The following is a 14,046-nucleotide window of genomic DNA, read 5'->3' on the forward strand; positions in this document are numbered from 1 at the left end:
CAACGTCTAGACCGAGTGGATGCATGAGCGCTGAGTGCCGAATACCAGACGGTTGCGCTTTCCACTGTGTCGTGGTCGGTTGGAAGGGGGTGCGGCCTTACCCGCCCGAGAGTAGGGGGCAATGCTAGGCTGAGTCTGACCAGCTCGAGGAATGGGTCCGCTATTGACGAGCCGAGCCCGATATTGGCAGGCGGATAGTGAGGTCTTTTCCACTCACCTTATTGCGCGCGATGGGGCAACAATCTGGCTTGGAGTGTACTAGACCCCGGTGATATTCTAAATTTTTGAGCTGTATTGATATGTGGGATTAGATGAGGATTTGCATGCTTGAGTTGCATTTCGCATTGCATGGCCTTGGTATGGCCGACATCATTCTTTGCACTGCATGGCCTTGGTACGGCTAATGGGATTCTTAGCATTCATCAGCATGTTCCGCATTACTCTGATACTGCATAACTACATTACCACCTTGAGCATACACTTCCACCACCCTCTAAGCTTTCTATAAGCTTATGCACGACCGTTGCGTGCAGGTGACGTTGGATCGCAGCAGCGCTGAGGCTTGGACGCGTGGCTGATCTTTTTGGAGTTTTTGGTCTATCATCATTGTATTTCCCTTATGCTCATTGTACTTGTAAAGTTTTTGATTATAGTGGAAATGTGATGGAGTTTTTGGTTGTTGTTTGTGGGTTATGCCTTGGTTATGCTGATTACGAATCAAACTGATGTTGAAAATCCTCCTTGTAGCATCCCAGGATCGGAACCTGGCGAATGGGCGCTGGGAGCCGAGAATGGGGTTCTACGGAGGCTGTCGGCGCCAGATTCGGCGATCGGGAATTTTGTGAGCCCGGTTTCCGAGTTTGGGGCGTGACATTTTGACTTCACGATAATGGACAATAAGCCACTGCTTGCCCAAATTTATGAATTAAAATTAATTGTAAACAAGATAAAGGCTTTAAAAATAGACCTACCTGAATCCTTTCAAGTCAGAGCTATTATCGCCAAATTGCCTCCGAGCTAGAAAGACTATAGGAATAAGCTACTGCATAAATCCGAAGAATTCACCTTAGAACAAATCCAAAAGCACCTTCGTATTGAAGAAGAATTTCGTAACCGTGATAAGAAAGATGACATAAATGGCTCATCCAATGTGAATGCAGTAGAGAGACCATTCCAAAACAATAACTACAAGAAAAATGATTCACTAAAACCCAATAAAGATTAAATGAAATTCAAGAAAACTCAAAAGAAGAAAAAAAAAAGTCCTTGCTATGTCTATAGCAAAACCAGACATTTCGCCTGAGTCTAAGGGACCACAAAAAGCCTAAGAAAGAGGCTAATGTAGTAGACGATAATATCGTAGCAATGGTCACAAAAGTGAACTTAGTTCAAGAGAAAGTCCCCAGTTGGTGGTATGATATAGGCATCACAGTTTATGTATGCAACGAAAGATTTGCCTTCAAAACCTATGAAGACATGACCAATGGTCAAGAGGTTAAAATGGAAAATGAAAGTTGATCAAAAGTCATAGGCAAATGAACCATGGAATTACTCTTTATCTCTAGAAAGAATGTAATCCTGACCAATGTACTGCATGTCCCAGATATAAGGACGAACTTAGTCTCAGAGGATCTCTTAAGCAAACCCAGGATAAGAGTTGTGTTTGAGTCTAGCAAGCTGATCTTATCCAATAATGTGAACTTTGTGGGTGAGGGTTATGCTTGTAATGGGATGATCAAAATTTCTTTAAATGAAGAGAATTTTTTTGCTTACATGATTGAGTCTATAACGGTGTGCCATAGTAGACTAGCACATATTGGCTATAGTACCATAAAACTCATGGCTAAGAACGGCTTAATATCATACAATGATAGTGGCAACAATAAATGTGAAGTATGTATACGGTCTAAAATAACTAAGAAACCATTCTCAAGTATTGAGAGATCATCTCAAATATTAGACCTAGTGCATACTAACATATGTAAACTAAATGACGTTCTTACCTGAGGAGGAAAGAGGTACTTTATAACATTTATAAATGATTGTTCAACATATGTATATATATATATGTATGTGTATGTATGTATGTATATCTATTAAAATCAAAAGATGATACATTATAAAATCAAAAGATGAAGCATTTAATGCATTCAAGATCTATAAATCTGAAGTAGAGAATCAATTAGTAAAAAAAATTAAAATCATTCATAGTAACAGAGGAGTAAAATACTTTTCTAATGAATTTTCTACCTATTGTAAATAACACGGCATAGTACACCAATGCACAACACCTTATGCACCACAACAAAATAGTGTAGCAAAGAGAAAAAATATGACTTTAATAGAAATAGTTAACTCAATGCTAATACAAGTAAAGTTGCCATTAAACCTATAGGGAGAAGCATTGTTAGTTGTGTGTCACATTCTAAATAGAATCCTCATCTAAGAAAATCAAGACCTCTCCATACAAAATATGGAAATGAAGTGTGGAGGTGTCTCGCATATTGTAGAACTCCTGAACCTAAAAGAATTACGTTAGGACTTAGATTTATCAGGTGCGTATTTATAAGATATGCACAAATAGTAAGGCCTATAGAATTTTAGACTTAAACTCCAATATAATCATAGAGTCCATGTATAGTTCTTTGAGAATTCTTTATTCATGAAGAAAAATAATATTGAGATTCAATCTCTTAATATAATTATAGAAGAAACACAACAAGAAGTTAAAACACCTAGTGAACCTCGTAGGAGTCAAAGAACAAGAGGAGAGAAGAGTCTTGATCCTAATTAAATAGACTCTTAGTATCTCTCTTTTCATCTAGTAGAGGGTGACAGAGAGAATATCATTAAGAAAATACTTACGGTTTTAACTATAGAAAATGAACCTAAAACCTTTAGTGAAGCTATAACTTCAAGAGACTTTGGTTTTTGGAAAGAAGGCATTAATGAAGAAATGGATTTGATTATATCAAATCAAACATGGGAACTTGTGGATCTACCTACAAGTTCTAAACTAATAGGGTGTAAGTGGGTATTTAAGAAAAAATATCACACTGATGGTACAATTCAAACTTTTAAGGCAAGATTAATTGCTAAGGATTTCAAACAAAAAGAATGAATTGATTATTTTGACACATATTCACTAGTGGTTAGAACAACATCAATTATGATTTTATTTACTCTAGCATCCATACATTATCTTCATATCCATCGAATGGACGTGAAGACGACATTCCTTAATAATGACCTTAATGAGGAGATATACATGGAGCAACTGGAAGGGTTTGTTCTACCAGACAATGAAAGAAAAGTGTGTAAACGTATTAAGTCTTTATACGGATTAAAATAAGCACCAAAATAGTGGCATGATAAATTTGATTATAAAATTTTATCTATTATTTTGCACATTACATTGCTCATAAATGCATATACTTAAAAGTTTGTAATGATTATATTGTAATCATATGCTTGTATGTAAATAATATATTAATAATCAGTAACTAAATGGAAGGTGTAACTGAAACAAAAAAGTTTCTCTCATCAGTTTTTAAAACGAAGGATCTTGGACAAGTGGATACTGTATTAGGTATGAAAGTTGAAAAGCATAGTGGGGTTTATGCATTATGGAAGTCTCATTATATTGAGAACATATTGAACAAAATTAACCAAATGAAAATCAAAGAGACAAAAATCCCATTTGATCCAAGTATAAAGTTGAAAGAAAATAGTAGAATAAAAGTTGTAGAACTGGAGTATGCTAGTATTATAGGCAGTCTTATGTATGTTATGCAATGCACAAGACCAGATATAGCATACGCTATAAGTAAATTAAGTAGGTTTGCTAGTAATCTAAGTGTTGAACATTGAAAAGTCATAAGTAGAGTTCTAGGTTATCTAAAAGAAACCAAAGAATTATGCCTATTTTACTCAAAATTTTCAGCAGGATTGGAAAGATATACGAATGCAAGTTGGATATCGAGTGTAGGGGACAACGAGTCCACTACACGGTAGATATTCACCTTAGGAGGTGCAGTTATATCTTAGGGATTTAAGAAAAAAACTTGCATAACGCACTCAACAATGAAATATGAGTTCATAGCATTAGATACAACATGCAAAGATACTGAGCGGTTAAGTGATCTTCTATTAGAAATCCTGTTCTATGCGAAGCCTATACTGGTTGTTTCACTTCATTACGACAGTAAAGCTACTTGATGTTTTATTTAAACCAACATGATTTAAATGATTTTTAAACTCGCAAGTATACGAATCAGATGTAGATACGGTACGTATTACGAGATCGTTCCCACGAGGACTGGTCGTCACAATTCAAATCTATGATTCTCTTTAACTAATCCAACAAATAATGGAATGAATTACTAAGCACAATTTTATGAAAATCAATTAATTAAGAACAGGGAAGAAAATTCAATCAGAGAGAGAGAGAGCACTAGGACTTTCGAATCCACCCCTAATTATCCTAACCCTTATTTTGTCTGTTGATTCACCTTGACCTAGATTGATACCACTTATATAGAGAAAGCACAATCTGTGTCCTTAATCGGGCATACAGACTGTCTAATTCCTTTCAGCAATGCCATGAATGACATATCCCATGTCCTTGGTCGGGCACATGGAATGTACAATTCATTAAAGCACCCTGTTTCTTCCTCTATAGGAAACTTGTTCTTGATCAGACACAAGCACCTATAATAAGCATCCAAACAACATCCATATATATACTTTAATCAAGTTCATAGATGGAGAAGTATAGAATTTAAACCCATAAAGCCCACTTAGAGAAAGAGACAAATTAATTAATATTCAAAGTAAATCAACCAATACAAGAGCTAATCAAATTAGGGGCTTCATCTCAGCCCTAGCTGAGAGATTAGTGACCCATAAAATCCATAAAAAAATATTAAATAAAATTCATAAAAATTAAACACCAAACCAATCGATCTCTCTCTCTTCCTCCTTCTCTTTCTTCTCTTCCTGGCTCTAGATCTGGAATCCCCTGGTTCTGAATGCCTTTCCCACGTCCAAAACTCCCCTTTTATAGCTGCTGGATGGCTGGGGTCGGTGGCAGAGTCGTAGAAGGACTCGAAGTCAATTTTTCGCAGCCGTGATCGGTGGGCCCCACAAAGGTGTTTTCTGGAAAATCCACCCCGTCCATTGAATTCAGGACGAAATTTCAGTCAAGAATGGGTAGTTTTGAATGTCCATTGACACGGCCCAGAGAAGAAAATACAAAAAGATCAGTTTTGAACGTCGCCGGGTAGCCCTTTTGTGGCCTCTGTACCGCACACGTGTGTCCGCATGGGAGTGGAATATCAGCATGGTTTTGTAGTTCTCGAACCCATCTACATGATGGACGGCTCGGATCGGCCGTATGGGTGACGTACGGGGCCCACAATCCTTCGCAAAAACGGCCAGCGGTCGTCCTTTACGCGGACGCGAAAACAACTTCCGTGGCAATGGTGGGACCCATTTTGATAATTATTTCAATAATCCACTCCGTCCATTGCATGGAGGATGAAAAAACGGCTAGGAATGCCCAATTTCGAGTTAGAGTTACGGTGGCCCACAGAGTTTTGAACTCACCGTCCGTTTTGCTTTTTTCAGCGGTCAACGTCCGTACACATGCATGGAACCAAACGGACATCTAGGCGATGGTTATAACTGCCCCAGGAAGCGGATGAACGGTTTGGATTGTCCATTTGGACACTAGGTGGGGCCCACAGCGGTCCGTAAAAATGGATTTTCGTCCGTTACGCGTGCTGGCAACGGCAACTGCCATATTTAAAAAGGAAAGTCGGGTCAGCGGCGCTGACCGACTTTAGTCCGTTCGGTGCTCAGGCAGTGCACATGTGCACTGTGTACACACGCTATAGATATGGGTCCACTGTAATGATTTCGAGAAATCCAATCCGTCCATCTTCTTTGTCATATAATTTCAACCGTCAACACCAAGTTTGAAGCAGTTCCAAATATCAGGTGGGCCCCAAATTGGAGATTAACGGGCTGATTTGTCAGTTGGCTCACTTCCCGAGATCTTTAATGGATGAAAATTAATATGTACAGTTAAATTATGGCCCTCATCCCATGTATGAAGTTTTGAACTGATCGGATGGCGGGAACCATGTGATCTTGCATTCTGGACCCTTTTCGGGCCTCTTTATTGTCGGGTAGCCCTTTTGTGGCCTCTGTACCGCACACGTGTGTCCGCATGGGAGTGGAATATCAGCATGGTTTTGTAGTTCTCGAACCCATCTACACGATGGACGGCTCGGATCGGCCGTACGGGTGACGTACGGGGCCCACAATCCTTCGCAAAAACGGCCAGCGGTCGTCCTTTACGCAGACGCGAAAACAACTTCCGTGGCAATGGTGGGACCCATTTTGATAATTATTTCAATAATCCACTCCGTCCATTGCATGGAGGATGAAAAAACGGCTAGGAATGCCCAATTTCGAGTTAGAGTTGTGGTGGCCCACAGAGTTTTGAACTCACCGTCCGTTTTGCATTTTTCAGCGGTCAACGTCCGTACACATGCATGGAACCAAACGGACATCTAGGCGATGATTATAACTGCCCCAGGAAGCGAATGGACGGTTTGGATTGTCCATTTGGACACTAGGTGGGGCCCACAGCGGTCCGTAAAAATGGATTTCCGTCCGTTACGCGTGCTGGAAACGGCAACTGCCGTATTTAAAAAGGAAAGTCGGGTCAGCGGCGCTAACCGACTTTAGTCCGTTCGGTGCTCAGGCAGTGCACATGTGCACTGTGTACACACGCTATAGATATGGGTCCACTGTGATGATTTCGAGAAATCCAATCCGTCCATCTTCTTTATCATATAATTTCAACCGTCAACACCAAGTTTGAAGCAGTTCCAAATATCAGGTGGGCCCCAAATTGGAGATTAACGGGCTGATTTGTCAGTTGGCTCACTTCCCGAGATCTTTAATGGATGAAAATTAATATGTACGGTTAATTTATGGCCCTCATCCCATGTATGAAGTTTTGAACTGATCGGATGGCGGGAACCATGTGATCTTGCATTCTGGACCCTTTTCGGGCCTCTTTATCGTGCTTTCCTCAGATCCCAGGCGTGTAAAATCTTCACTATTGGTTTTCTGGAGTCCATCCCATGCTCTGGAGACTTTGGATCATAAAATCCATGCCTTTAACATCAATTTTCAATACACACTCCTGATTTCATCCTGTAATAAAAACACTAGTAAAACACTCCATTAAGCCTCATCATGTACGTCAATTTAGGAAATTACTGGGGTCTGATATGTAATATTTGACCCTGATCACTACTCTAGTAAGAGCTTACAGTAGTACTGTTGAGTGTTAAATATTGTATATTTTCTCATATTTATATCTTGGTTTTATGAAGATGATAATGCTTAATTGGTATATTTTATACATGTTTGTATTGTGAGGTAAATCTAAGAGCTTGGATTAAAAAGAATGTTAAAAGCATAGATTTCATGCTCAATAATCACCAAGGCAAGGGATGGATCTTAGGAGACCAAAATTGAAGATTTCAAGACCCCACGATTCAAGGAAACCAAGTGGAGAAGGAAGGAAGTCGAAAGTGAAAAGTGTAAAATTTTAGCGAATCTGAACTTCACTGTCTATGTCATATACCACCGGTCGATGACATTAAAGCCAGTGTTTGATGACATTGAACACGAGTTGATGACATCGAAGAATTACATGAAAATCGAGTTTGGTTGCTGAAAATTGGATGCATTTCTCGATGACATCGAAGCTCTGTTTGTTTGCTTGAAGACTTGCTCGATGACATTGAAGATCATTCGATGACATCGAGATTTTTGTGGATTCTTAGAGCAACTTGCTGGAACAATCTGGACACATTCTCGATTACTCGAATACCCTTCGATGACATCGAAGGACTGTTCGATAGGTATGTTCAATGACAAGAAGAGTTACGCAGTGCGAAAAAGCCCGACTTCCGAATTCAACTTACGTTCGATGACATCAAAGGTTATTCAATGACATTGAAGGCATAATGCAGAGTGTGTAAATTTGAGGTGGTTTTCAAATACGGTCGGACAAAGGCAATAAATATGGGTTCTTTGAGGAGTTCTAAACATGAATTAGGTTTCAAGGAACAGAGCCAAAGGGTGGAGCAGCCTTTCAAGAGTTTTTCTTTTTTTTTTTAAATTTATTTTTAATGTTTTATTTAAGGGTTTTAGTTTCAATCATGTCTATGGTTAACTAAACCTCTTAAATAGGGCTATGAGGTGAAGCTTATAGCATGTTGGGATGATTATCTTGCTTTAATTCTTGTTTTTCTTGAACCTCATTGATTTCTAGTTTGAATTTAAGAAATATTTTCAGTTTTTTATGATTTATTGTGACTCAAATTACAATAGATGTTGTGATGGCTTTGAGTATTTTTTTTTCTGTTTTGAGATAGTGAGATTGGTAAATCAATGTAACACCCTGGGTTTTTGAAACCCAAGTATGTGACTCGTTTTCCAAAAACCCGAGTGATAACCTTTAAAGATAGTTAAATTTCATGTATATATATATATTCTTTTCTCTCTCAGAGTGAGCAAGTTAACGGAATAGAAACAAATCAAGCATAAAGGGAATCTTCATACACATTCAAAATATATGAGCTACTGCCCATAATGACTCATACAAACCAATGTCTCTATGATAACAAATATAATAAACACACAATTTAATACATGAGAAATAATAAAATGCATATAAACTTGAGCCGCAAGATCGCGCAACCTCTCTTGCCAGATACAACCATGCATCCCTGATAATTGTGCCCTACTCTTCATCAATCTGAATATGGATATTACTTAAACCACCTGTGCTACCTGTACGGTTATATGTTTGATGAATGAGTGGCCAGCTCAGTGTGAATTCCTCTCAAGATCACACACTGCCGCATTAGTTAAGAATAGTTTTAAACGATAAGACATATAAAATATTTCATAATGCGATCTTGTTTAAGTGCATGGATACGTGGATGCACATCAACTGGGGATGCACATCCAGTTGGCCAAGTGAATGGACCTTTCAAACGGTCAGTCCATTCATGCAAGAGGATGGACCTTTCAAACAGTCAGCTCATTCAACTTGCAAGGTAATGGGTCTTTCAAACAGTCGGCTCACTTAAACATGAATATGTCTTTTAAATAGTCAGCTCATTCATGCCTAGGGATGGGCCTTTCAAACAGTTAGCTCATCCCTAATAGGGGAATGAACCTTTCAAACACTTAGTTTATTCAGGCAAGAGAATGTGTCTTTCAAATAGTCGACTCATTCAACTTGTAAAGAAACGGGTCTTTCAAATAGTCGACCTGCTCAAGTAAGATAGTGGGCCTTTCAAATAATTGGCTCGCTTAAGCAAATAATAGGTCTTTCAAACAGTTGGCTCATTCAAGCAATAGGATGGGTCTTTCAAACAGTTAACCCCCTTTTTAACAAGAGAATGGACATTTCAAACAGTCAATCCATTAAGCAAGAGAATGGGCCTTTCAAACTGTCGACTCATTCAACTTGCAAGGGAACGGATCTTTTAAACAGTCGACCTGCTCAAGTGAGATAGTGGGCCTTTCAAATAATCGGCTCACTTACGCAAGAATGGGCCTTTCAAACAGTCGGCTCATTCAGGCATGGGGATGAGCCTTTCAAACAGTCGGCTCATTCAGGCATGGGGATGGGCCTTTCAAACAGTCGGCTCATCCCTAGTAAGAGAACGGACCTTTCAAACAGTCAGTCCATTCAGAATGTAAGTGCCATGAATGCATGATTAATCTATCCATTATTATTCCAATTTGTAAGCAGCCAATTTAAGAAAGCTCAAAGGTCACTATGTGGGGCTTGTCACCCAGCATAGGCCGACAGCTCGGGCACAGTGTCCCATTCTACCATCCTCGGCCCATGAAACTCCATCATGAGGATGTCTAATGGCATCCTCCTCAACCAGTGGCCAATCATATTCTGCCAAGTGAGACTTGTTATCCCATGGTCACACAAAATAATCCATCAAGCCATTTAAGGCAAATATGCAATAATGAAAAATCCACATAGGCACAACAATCCATGGATGGTAAGCCCACATCAATATTTCATTTAATCCATCAATCAAAGTAGCCACTAGGTGGGGGTCCATTATAATAACAATCAGTCAAGTTACATCCCAAGTTTGGGTGTACATATATAAGTGAGGTTTTCTACTAATAGATGTAGCAGTTCAAGTTCGTCAAGCAATTCATAAATAATTTATAAACATGAAAGATACACAAGTACAACATATGGATATTCATATGAGCTAAGTATTGAGCATATGATTGATAATCATATTCAATATCTAACATAAGTTATCATGAATTAGAGATATCAATTATCAGTTCAAATAACATAAACTATTACTTAAACTAATAAGGAAGAGGAAAGCTCAAGGGGAAAGATTCATCACCTTATGTTTTGAACTGTCTATATTGTCACTAGGAAGCATGTGTGCCCTTAGACTCGATCAAATTCAACCCAGACTTGTCCCAAACTTGCTTCGAGTTCTAACCGAGTCGACTTGGTGCCAACATGATGTCAACCCTACTCTTACTCCTCTCTTTCTTCTCCTTCCTATTTTTTTTTCTTTCTCTCCTGGGATGACCTAGACTGAACCAGGCCTAACTCAACCTAGCTAGACTTGGTCTCAACCGAGTTGACTCGGCAGTAACCAAGGGCTCAACCTCTCTCTCTCTCTCTCTCCTATCTCCTTTTTTTCCTTCTTTTCTTATTAAACTCCTAGACCAACTCCGAACACATCAGGGCATGGGTCATTGAGTTAACAAACTCGGACAGGCCCAAACCGAGTCCAAACTTGCAACAATAATGTTGTAGCCGTAACCCCCTACTGCCACCTCTCGTTTCTTCTTCACTATTCTCTCTCTCTCTCTCTCTCTCTCTCTCTCTCTCTCTCTCCATTTCCTCTCACTTAGAAAGGTCCAGCAACATCTGGCCTCGACCCATCCATGACCCAAATGAGTTAGGTTGGTGCAGCAACCTGGTGCAGCCGCACCACCCTTACTCTCTCTCTCTCTCTCTCTCTCTCTCTCTCTCTCTCTCTTCATCTTCTTTCCTTTCTCCTTCTTACAACCAAATGACGTCTAGTCTTGACCAGACCCATCCAAATCGATTTGCGACTCAGTCGAGGGTGTGGCAGCGGCACCCACCACAAGCAGCGATTGCCCGCTCCCAACTTTCTTGAACACTTTCTTCTTCTCCTTCTATTTGCTTCCACTTCTTCATCCTCTTCTTGTATTTCTCTGTCGTAGAGCCCAGTCATCTCTGGACTTAGACAACTCGATCAGTCACGCCAAAACATGCCAATAGCGGTGGAGAAGAAGACCGTTGTTAATGGAGGATCGCAAAACTATGGGTTTTTATTCATTTCGACATTGCTGGCTAATGTGGAGGGGCACATTGGAGCTTGTCAAAACAAGCTTTCAAAGCTTGGCCACAGATTTTTCAGTAGGTTCGAGCTTTGAAGCGGTCGGCCATTTTTCTCAAGCTTCCACATGCAGACATGGAAGTGATGGCATTCAAAGTTGTTCTTAGCATCTTAGAATTTTATGGGTTATATCGGGACGACTAGGATGCATTTTAGGGCTTCTTGGATTGAGGCTACTCTAGGTTTCCAAAAATGAGATGGATGGATATCTACCCGAAACGAGCTCTTTATGGTGTAACCTTATCAATGTAGGGGTCCTGAACGGCTGAGATGGCTCCTTTTGGGATGGTCTAGATCATCCCTCATTGGTTCACATGGATCGTGGGGAGGAAAGAATCTTTATAGCTAAAAAAATTTAGGCAGTTTCCATTAGGAAACAATCATGCATGTGAGGGGGTGAGTTTGGGCTTCTTTTCAGCACCCGTATGCACACCTGCATATACGTAGAGCCCACTCTCCTAAACAGATTTGAGGGGCCTACAATATGAACTGCTTAGATCAACTCAAGGTGTCCTGTATTGATCACAAACGGTTGGTTTTGAGAGGGCTAGAAACACAACTCTACTGCATTCCAGCTTCCTCACGATTGATGCCGTGTGTACGTGCGGGCCCACCAGCATGTAAAACTTACTGGGATTGGACCAAAACTGACGGCCAAACCTGATGGATGATTCAGATCTTTGAGATGGGCGATCTTGGTGGGCTATAAAGACAAACATAGGGATGGTGTCTGTTTTAAATTCATCCGAGCAGGAAAAGGAAGGAGAAAGCATTCCTTTCTAGGTTTGGCTTGGGTCAAAGACGTTTGACCAAGTCTAATGGCTCAGTGAACAGCGGGTGCACGTCCTCTTGTACACTCGTGAGTCAAAAGTGGGGTCCATAGTGATGATCGAGGAAATCCAATCTGTCTATTCACTTCGGAGGTCACAATCAGGGCATCTAACCAAAATCAGGCAGATCCAAAGTTTAGGTGGTCCCTATGACCTGATTTGTGTGATAAGATGACACTTTCTAACAATCTAATAGCTAGAAATTTTCTAATCTTAATCCATCTGTTCACACCCCAAGTGCAGGGTTGTGATGTAGTAATAAACTCGGTAAGACCGAGGTCGAATCCACAGGGACTGAAACCTGTACGTTATCTGAAAATAACCAGATCTAGAACTAGGCTAAGATGAAATCTAAACCAATTGTGATTTGAGGAATAATGGTGAAATATTAATCTAAACTTAAAGAATTCGGAGAAAGGGAACTAGGGATTCAGAGGATCCACTTGTGGAGATCAGGGAGATCTTATGCCTGCTTCAAAAATCATGAAAATTAAACTGAACTTCCTCTGATATAATTTTAAGGAGATGAAAGGTATATGAATTAGAGTGGATTCAATCACCAAACCATGCCCAGGAGACAAAGTCAACAACAGAATTAAACTAATTACCAACCAATCAGATGATTATGCAGGTTAGGAAGGATACCGCCATCCAACCATGCCCAGGAGACGATGGCGAACAACAGGGCTTCCTGACGTCATAATCAAAAATAAGGAAAAAGAAATACTCAAAGCCATTGCAGACCCATTGTAATTTCAGTCACAACAGACCATTAAAAACCAAAAGCATTCCCTTAATTAAAATAAAATAAACATCAGTTCAGTCTAAACAAAAGGCACATGCATAAATTTTCCCATCAGACTACAAGCTTCACCTCTTAGCCCTAGCTAAGAGGTTTAGCCGACCATGATTGGCTAAATCAAAAAATAAACAAAAAGAAGGGAAAAAAAAGAAAAGACAAACAAAACAAATAACTCAACTCAATCTTGTTCACATCCAGCAGTCTCCCTGCCTTCGTGCTCCCTGTCTTCACCTTCCAATTTCCAGCCGTCCGTCCTCCCTTCCCATTCTTCTCCCTGACGTCCAGCCAAGCTCTTCTCCCCACGGCCCCTTTTCTTTTTTCTCTCCCTCACTCTCTCTTCTTTTTATAGCCTCCGTGAGGCGGTCGGCTGGGAGAGTGCATGACAAGCCAGAACAGGCGTGCGGAGCTGAGAGTCGGTGGAGTTACGCACTCCTTTCGCAATGAAAAAGCACAATAAGCTACGCTGATGCTTGGTGGGGCCCACTTTCTTCGGCGTTTTAGAAATCCGCTCCGTTCACTGGATTATACTCGAAAAACTATGTAGAATTGACTGGTTTTGGGTCAGATTCGGTGTTGCCCACGGAACGTTTCATTGCACCGTCCGTCTTCCGTTTGGATAAGAAGCTCACACGATCGCTTGTATAGGACCAGAGAGGAATCATATCCAGGGTCTTGGCCATCCTCCAGAGCAAATGGACGGGTCAGATCATCTAATGGAATGATGGGTGGGGCCCACTATCAAAACCCAAGTGGAACACGTACGTCACTGGACGTGCGAAACTGCTCAATTTGGATGTTTTGCGCAAAAAATAGGTGGGGTCCACTGTGATGCCTGTCCTAAAAATTCACTCCCTCCATCAGCTCCTGTACATAGTGTTAGCCCATGGCCTCT

Source organism: Magnolia sinica, chromosome 6 (assembly GCF_029962835.1).
Source record: "Magnolia sinica isolate HGM2019 chromosome 6, MsV1, whole genome shotgun sequence".
Lineage (NCBI taxonomy): Eukaryota > Viridiplantae > Streptophyta > Magnoliopsida > Magnoliales > Magnoliaceae > Magnolia > Magnolia sinica.